Raw genomic sequence first — 8162 nt, 5'->3', positions numbered from 1 at the left:
CCGCCGCTTGCCCGGCTCCCCCTCCCTCCTCGGAGTCCGCGGCCCTTCCTCAGCCGCGCCGCGGCAGCGGGAGCTCTCCTGCTCCGCTCCGGCAGAGCCCCGAAGGTTGGGCGAGGCCGGTGCGGGGAGGGGTCGCCCCTTCCCACCGCCCCCGGAGGAAGTGACATGATGACGGCGGGAAGGGAAGGCGAGGGGGGCCCCGTTCCCGGAGTGGAGCCGCCCGGCGGGTGGAGCCTGGCGGCCCCGCCCGAGCCGCCCGCCCGCTCCCGCCGCGTGCAAAGTAGTGGCAGCCGGTGCGGCTCGGCCGCCGCCCGCTCCCGGCGCCCCAGCGCGGCACGCGTGCCCAGGCCCGCCGGCGCCAGGTACGTGCTCTCCCCCTGGCGCCCTCCGCGCTCCGCAGGTGCGGGGCCACCCTCTCTTCTCCGCCCGGCTTCGCTGCCCCGGGCGGACAAACCAGCCTCGAGCCAGCCCCTCCCTGGCGCTGCCGGCCCCCGGCAGCCGCTGGCGGGGCGGGCGGGAGAGGCGGGCGGTGGGCTGCGCGTACAAGTTCCCTGATTTAGTTGCCACCGGGCTGGGTCTCCCCCGCCGCCCGGACCGGCACCGTTTCTCCCGCGGCCGCCGAGAATTTTCCTGCCGCCTGCGGGCCCCCTTTGTGTGGCGAGCTCTGCCCGCGCCCGGGTTTCCGTGGAAACGGCGGAGCTACGGCGGCCCAGCCCCGCCGAGCCCCCTCTGCCGCGCCGGGCGGGCGTGCCGCCCCTTCCACTTTCCCTTCGGGGCTGGCCGCCCGGCGCGGCTGGCGGTGGCCGGGCACGGGGCGGGCGGTGCGGTTGCCCCGGGAACGGGCCGGTGCCATCGCCCCGAAGGCGCCGCTCCACAGCGAGCGGGCGCGGCGGGGTCCGGAGCGGGCGGGCCCGGGTCGGTCGAGGCGGGAGTCCGTGAGCTGAGGCGGGGAGACGGGCAGTGTGCCTCCCCGGTGACGTGCTCACGTGTTGTAGGAGCTCTGCCTTTCACCTATCGGCGTCTGTTCCTAAAGATGTTTAAGCGGAATTAAATAATGGCCGCGAACTGAGTTAAGGTGTATCGGCTGATACCGTGTGGCGAACGTTATTTAAATAACAAGTAATGCTTTTTAGCTTTTATTTCAACAAGTGAGCACTCACTCGAATGACTGAAAAGACAACCCACGAAAGAGTCTGTTTCAGCAATGTCACACCAAGACTTCTGGTCCGTATCTTTGTTAACACATCTCTAAAAGTAGTGGTTTAAGTCCCTGTGCAGACATCTAAGAATGATGTACCTTATGCAGGTGTTTGTGTGGGAGAGAGCAGCCTCGCTGCTACATGAAAACTGGAAATGCTTTACAATGAGGTAGAAGGATGCCAGAAACTCTCAAACAAAAAAAACCCAAGCATATATTTAAAAACAATGATGCCTCTGGCCCAGGAAGTTGTTGTACCAGGCGATTGTGGCCTCAGCTTGTACTGATAATGACTTCACACTAGAGTGAGTAGCAAAAGAATGAAAAACTGCTGGAATAGAGAAACTGTTGTGAAACAACTTAAGCTGAAATTTGCGGCCTTTTGTTTTCTCTAACTTTTCATGTGAGGATAAGATTGGTGTAGACATACAGAAGTGTGTTTATATATGCCAGGACTACTTCGGTGTAAAGACTGCATGGATCAGTAGAATAGTGGATGTGCTCTAAATGTTTGCTGTTATTTTCTTTCTCTAGCTGCTTGTATCTGGTACAATACTGTGGTTTTCCAGAAACAATGGATTGAAACACATATTTACTCACTTTAGAAATTTGTGTAAATATTATGTGTAGCTTTCCTCTTCCCTGTTAATGTTTTGCATTAATGCCTGAATAAGCTGTATTGAAAAATGAAACTTAACTGTGTTTTATGGATATCAGGGCCAGGTTTCATGTGGAAGAATGTATTGGGAAGCCTGCAGAGAAGAAAGAACATATTGCAAGCTGCTTATGGATAAAGGTTGCTCTTAAGTAAAGTTTAGCTGTGTTGTTGGCAAGCACTGTAACAGATTTTAGTAAGTGCCACACAACAAGGTGGAAATAACATATTTTAGGAGTGGAGAGGTTACAGAGAGGTTAGCAGTTGCTCAGAGTCACAGAACAGAGAATGCTGTGCCCAGAGTACAGTAATTAACTGTGTTTCTTGAAGCTCAGTAGGTGTCATTTTGGTGGGAGGTTGTTTTTACAGTAAGTCTTGCTCTATCCAGCACAAATGCAGAGGTGCTGAAGCAGTGTTCATCTCTCTCGAGTGAGGTGTGTTCTCCTGGAGTCGTGGTTGTACATCACTCCCAGTCTAATGGACTTATTGTACCATAACAGACAGGAGCTCTGTAGGAGAAAGGGTCTTTTGCAGATGATGGATGAGAATCCTACAGCTGTACTCTGCCCTGCTGAAAGGGGTGGATTGTTTTTTCTGTTGTGTACCCTTGATTTTACTGCTGGAAGGTGAAGACTGGGAACAATACCCCTTAAAATCTCTTTTTGCAGGAAGACACTGTCACAGCTGTGCTGAGAGTAGCAAGGTACTATTCTTGTGTTGCAAATGAGCACTTGTGGCCCTTAGACTCTGTATTAGTAATTTAGTCTTAAATTTTAAGAATTCAAATTGCCCCTGCAATGATATGGAACACCATTTCCCTAACTAATATCATCACTAGTACTGCTGTCAGTGTGTCCTGATAAGGGAGCAGGAGGGCAACAGTGCATAGTGAGGCACTGTAAATGTACTTTACTCAGGAAAAGCTTTTGCAGCTGTGGGCCTTGCTTATTAGGGAGAGCATTATACCAGTCAAGGCAACTGTCTCATCTGGTGTGTTTGATTCAGCTGTACTGAATGCAGTGGGCATTCAGTAACGGGAGTAGAAATGTGACAGACCAGTACCCTGTGTGCTTCGATGCCTTTCAGCACTGGTTGTGGCAACTGAGAGTGTGTTTTTTCCCTGAAGTGCTTTATCTGTGGGGTGGCCTTGCCCTGTGATTCATTTTGAGCTGTTTGGGAAAGTTTGCTCACCAGTCTGTTGTTTGGTGGTCTTGGGCTAATTAACATCTGACTGTGGTGAGTACCCTGATCAGCTCTGACTAATGCTCGTGTGCTGCTCAGAAATGCTGACTCACTTCGTTTTCATGCTTTCCCCTGTCTTCCTCCAGTGCCTCGAACTAGAAAGGAGATAGGGTCCAAGGGAAGGTCAGAGAAGGATGAAATTAAAATGAATGAGAGTAACTGTGTGTTGTGGCAAGGATGAAGATGCTGCAAAGACCCCTCTTTGATAATGTGAGAAAATGTGTGGTAGCTGGAGTGGATTTGCTGAAAAGGCACATAAGCTATGTGTTAGGAACTGAGCAGAGCACTGTAGCAACTGTAGTGGGCCCACCAGGAGATGCTGGGTTATGGTCCTGCTAATGGTCTGTTCTTGACCTTGAACTTAAAGCCTTTTTACTTCTTAGGCCGCTGTTTTGACTTTCTGTCCTTCTGTCTGTCGTGTTATGTTCTGCCACAAAGAGCTTTACACTGAAATCATTTTCTGCTTCTTGCAAAAGGGCTGACCCAGCTTGAGGTTTCTACTGTAGCATAAATAACAGGAACAGGGAAAGGTAATTAACCAGTCCTAGGCTGGAAAGGAGTCAGAGATAGAGGTCACTGAGAGAGGGTTTACTTCCCAGAAGGTGAGGAGTTGCAGGCAAAGACAAGCACGCTGATTTCAGTTGCATGCAGGACTGTTAATATCTGAAAAACCTCTGATGTGCACTAGATTTCCTTTTAATTGTACCAACAAACTTAAATTTCAGTCATGGCTTCTCAGCAGGATCCAGGTGGATGTAAAGATTTGTCCATGCTGGTTCAGTTGGCAGATAATGCAGGTTTTTTCATCTCTTGGAAAAAGGATAAGACTCAACATCTACTGTTAAAGACAGGGAAATAAATATATTTGTGGGGAGTCAATATGTGGAAATGGCACATGATTTCAAGTGACAGCTACTTTGTGAAAGTTAAACTGTGTCCTGCTTCTCTCACTGTCTCCACGTTATCTGTGTCTTCACACATTGTAGTTTGCTGCTTCTTACCATGTTTTTGAGCATTTTGGAAAATAGTATTACTGCAGATACTGCTTTGCACTTCCAGAAGGTCTGGAAGCATTCTGCCTGCAAGCAGACTACAATTGCTCTTGAATAATTTGAGGTTCCCCCCTTCGAGTCACAGGTGATTCGTCAGGAGTTAATTCTGTGATTCTGTCTCACTGCATGTTTTTTACATGCTTGTGCCTCTGGGTGTGTGCATAAATACTGCATTTCACCCAAAAAGACAGAAAAAAGCTTCATTTTGTATTCAAGCCTTGTAAAAGTATCTCAAAATACTTAAAGTAAGCAGGAGAAATGCTCAAAGCCAGGCTTTTAAAAGGACCTGCGTACATGCAGTTATTCAGTGATGTTGTAGAAAATCCAGGTAGGTGTTGATGTATATAATGCTTAGTTGAGTGCAAAATTTATAAAAATGTTCCTGGATTTCTAGCTGCATGTTTAGAAGCTGTTAACATCTGCACACTTGCCATCCAGTAAAGTAATTGCAGTCAGATCAAACATTGTCTCTGAATGATCTTGCTGGATGCTTAAGGTTTTGACTAGCCCTGGCTGTAGGTGCTGAGAATCCAGGATCATTAATTAGTTACATCACAGTTAGCTGTTTTGGAGTCATAATGTTTGCTAAACAACAAAGGCAATTTAAGCTTGTTGAGAGATTTCTTCTGACTTCAACAGATTTTGAATTGGATCCAAACTGAAACCTCCCTTTATTACTGGTGCCTGTGATAAAGGCTTTTATTCTCTGAAGTTCTCAAATTAAATCAGGCTGTTAGGGGACTGATGGTCAGGCAGAATGAGGAGGTTGAAAGTATTCCTAGTTCATGCTGTGGCAAAATAGTTCTGAACACTCCTGAGGCAGAGATGAGCGAAAACCGATGTAGAATATGGCTGCTGATATGTGGGTAAAGCTGTCACCATGTTTATTTGGGTTTTTACCTGGCATCTGGATGTCTGGTTGTTTCCTGTGTAGGTACATCTGAGCCTTTCACTGAAACTGGCACCTTATTTTTTGGAACCATGCCACCCACATCTCAGCTATAAGATGTTCTAAGTACTGGATGTTAGGTCTTCGGGGCAGGAGTTGGTTTTATTTGAATAATAAATCTGGAAGCTTCATTCTTCAGTTAAACTATTTTTTACAAAAAGAATCATTAAACAGCATTTAATGAATAAGGACTAATATCCTGTGTATCTCTGTCTTGGTGTGGCTGCATCTTTTGTTTGCACTGTCATTTCCAGTTTTGGGATGTGATTTTCATAAAGGAGAGATTCAGCTACTTTATACTCTTCAGCATCATATGATAGAAGACAGACAAATTAAATCAATACTTAAAGGTTAAAAAAAGGCCTTGTGACTCTTTTTCTGTGTAATGTTTCCTTAGTATTCAAAGAGCATACTAATGTTGTTTCATATTAATTAAAAATATGCAAATGGCTTAGCTGAAGGAGACTGTCTCCTATCACAGAAGGTACAAAAACGTAACAGCTTACTTGGAGCTGTAATCAGATAATGGCACTTCTTGTTTCCTGCACAGTTAACAATGTCTTGTGATTTGTCCTGGAAGCTTTTGGATTCCCTCCTGGAGAAGGTCAGTGCTGTTGGCTCATACTGTGTGACTTGGAAGCGCAAAGAATGGGTCTGTGCCATGTACCTGTTGCATCTGTGGCAGCAGGGCTCAGGCCTGGCAGGCAGGAGAGCATGGCTGTCTCCAGCAGGGGCCATACAGCTGCTCAGAGAGAGGCACCACGTTTGAAGTTGTCACACTGGGGTTTTGGGGACAGTAGAAAATTTGTTATGGCCCACAGCTCAGTGGTGGACGTCGCACTTGAAACCAGCAGTGCTGTCACCATGGTGTATTTCTCAGCTCAGGGACTTATGCCCAATCTTTGCCACAATTTTTAAGATTTTTTGCTGCCACAAATTCTATGTTATACTGTAGTTGCACTTTCTGTTTTTTTTTTTTAAATAAACAAAACAACAAAGCCACACAGGTCAGGAATTATTAGACTCCTAAAAAAAGGCTTAAAGACATTACTCAAAATTACTAAAATGTAAATCACAATATCAGAAAATATAAAGAAATCTTTATATGGAAGTGAGGAAAGAGTTACCCTTTTCCCAATGCTGATGATTTTTATCTTCCAGTTGATGTCTTTGTAGCATCTATCAATGCCTTTAATTCCTTCTAAGGGTCAGAATAATAGGGAAGACTTGTATTTGTGTGCACACACACGTAATAGTGCCCACTTGGTGCTAAAGTTGTAAACTTGTAGTTTATGGTACAGAACCATCCAAGCTGCTGAATACTTGACTTGGATTTCTTGAGGAATGGAGAAAGGAAGGGAAACCAGAGTGCATTAGATCAGCACATACATCCTGGGTTGTACAGGAGCAGTTATACCTATGGCAGCATCTGCTTCTGCTGAAGGTCCTTGTGGGATGTGTCCATTCCATCTCTGCTCCCTGTGTGTGACATTTAAAAAGGTGTTGCAAGGCAGATGTGAGGGTGGGCAAGAAGGCAAAGGAGTATGAAAAGTACCATTTTGTGTTGAAAGCTGGAGTCTGGGGAAGTGGCAGGTTGTGGTTTTGCTGTTGGCTGTTCTGTGGATTTACTGTGTAACTTTCACAAGCTCTCTACCATGGGACATAAGAGGGGAGCAGCAACAGGGATCTTTCCAGGTTTATTTCACTAGTGTCTTCTCAATTGCTGTAGCTTTTTCTGTCAACTGAGATGGATAAGTACAGGCAAAAAATGGACAAAATCCATAACTGCTTTCTAATCCTACACACATGAAGGATTTGATCTTGCATAGAGAAATGGACTTGCTCATGTTACTGAGTCTGCTGAGAAGATAGGAAACTCTTCTGCCTGGATACAACCGCTTATGTGTTAGAGATGTGTTTGTTGCAGAACTAGAGTTAGAAGGTGAGTTATGTGTTAGCGGTGTGTTTGGCTGTTGCAGGACTGGAGTTGGGAGGCGATACTTTTATAATCTAACTTTGCAACTGATTGTGGGTAAGAACAGGAGGATTAAATATTTGAAGCTTTGAAGTAAATGTGATCCATGTTTCTGTGTTGCCGCACACGTAAACATGGTTTGGATGCAGGGGAAGTATTTTGTCTGTTGAGACTGTATAAGCAGTTCCTGTACCTTGTGCTGGCTCTTTGTGTTCCTGTGAATATAATTTATAGTTCTTAAAACAAGGTGAGGGCAAACAGTGGCATAAGCTATGAGCCTTCATAGGAGTAGCCTTCTTTCTAAAGCTTATCTCTTATCAAGGGAATGTGTGGACTCCCAGCACAATTTTAAAAAGCAGCCCTGTTTTCGTACCAGCTTTTGAATAATCCTTTGTCGGCCTTATTCCATACCCCCATTTATTTGGGCTCTTTTAAAAGAAATGTTTTTATAACAGCCACTGAAGAACTCAGTAGCTACTCTTGTGTTGTATCTGTTCCTGAAATGCCCAGTGTAGAGGTGATCAGTGTGCCCTTGATGCTGGGTAAGTATTACAGTGCAGGTGGCAGCATCCTGCTGTACTGCCCCTGCTGCCTCTGTAGTTTTTAATGTGTTCATTTCCTGTGTAAGGACTGATGGTGTGGATCTCACCCTTGAGAGATTTTTCTTAGGCTGTGCATTGGGGATCAGTGCCCTAACTAGACTGACTCTGATCTCTGTACTTCAAATGAACAGTTGCCCCAATTTGTCCATGACTGTTCTGTACAAAATTTCAAAATTTCATGTATCATAAATGCAAAAGCATCTCTGCTTACAGACTTATATAGGTGTGTTTATATTTGCTAAGGCTTTGTTTGTTGCAAACATTCAGAATCAGTAATTTAACAAACCACCTGCACGTTTGCAGAATGCCATAAGTCATTGTAGCAACTTTGTGCAAGCATGTTTGTAGTGGGGTTGTTTTTTATAGAGTGCCAGATGACAGTAACATGTGGGTCTGGTTACCTTTGATTAACCACTTAATGTTGTCCATGAAAACAAATATTAAATTGTCTGTGAGCATGTGATGTAGTTGCATGTCATACACCCTTTG

The 8162-nt window shown here is 45.6% G+C and overlaps 1 protein-coding gene across 1 annotated transcript in view; it reads left to right on the top strand.

Annotated features, from left to right (window-relative positions):
• The first annotated feature begins 275 nt into the window (after positions 1–275).
• AGPAT4 (1-acylglycerol-3-phosphate O-acyltransferase 4) overlaps positions 276–8162 on the top strand; it is a 68778-nt gene continuing 60891 nt past the window's right edge. The window contains exon 1 of the mRNA XM_058801752.1: positions 276–362. The gene's annotated coding sequence lies outside the window, so the exon portion shown is untranslated. The remainder of the gene's footprint in view (positions 363–8162) is intronic.

The sequence above is a fragment of the Ammospiza caudacuta genome, chromosome 3, assembly GCF_027887145.1.
Source record: "Ammospiza caudacuta isolate bAmmCau1 chromosome 3, bAmmCau1.pri, whole genome shotgun sequence".
Taxonomy (NCBI): Eukaryota; Metazoa; Chordata; class Aves; order Passeriformes; family Passerellidae; genus Ammospiza; species Ammospiza caudacuta.
Note: the sequence above shows the minus strand (reverse complement) of the source record. Positions and strands in the feature narration are given on the sequence as shown.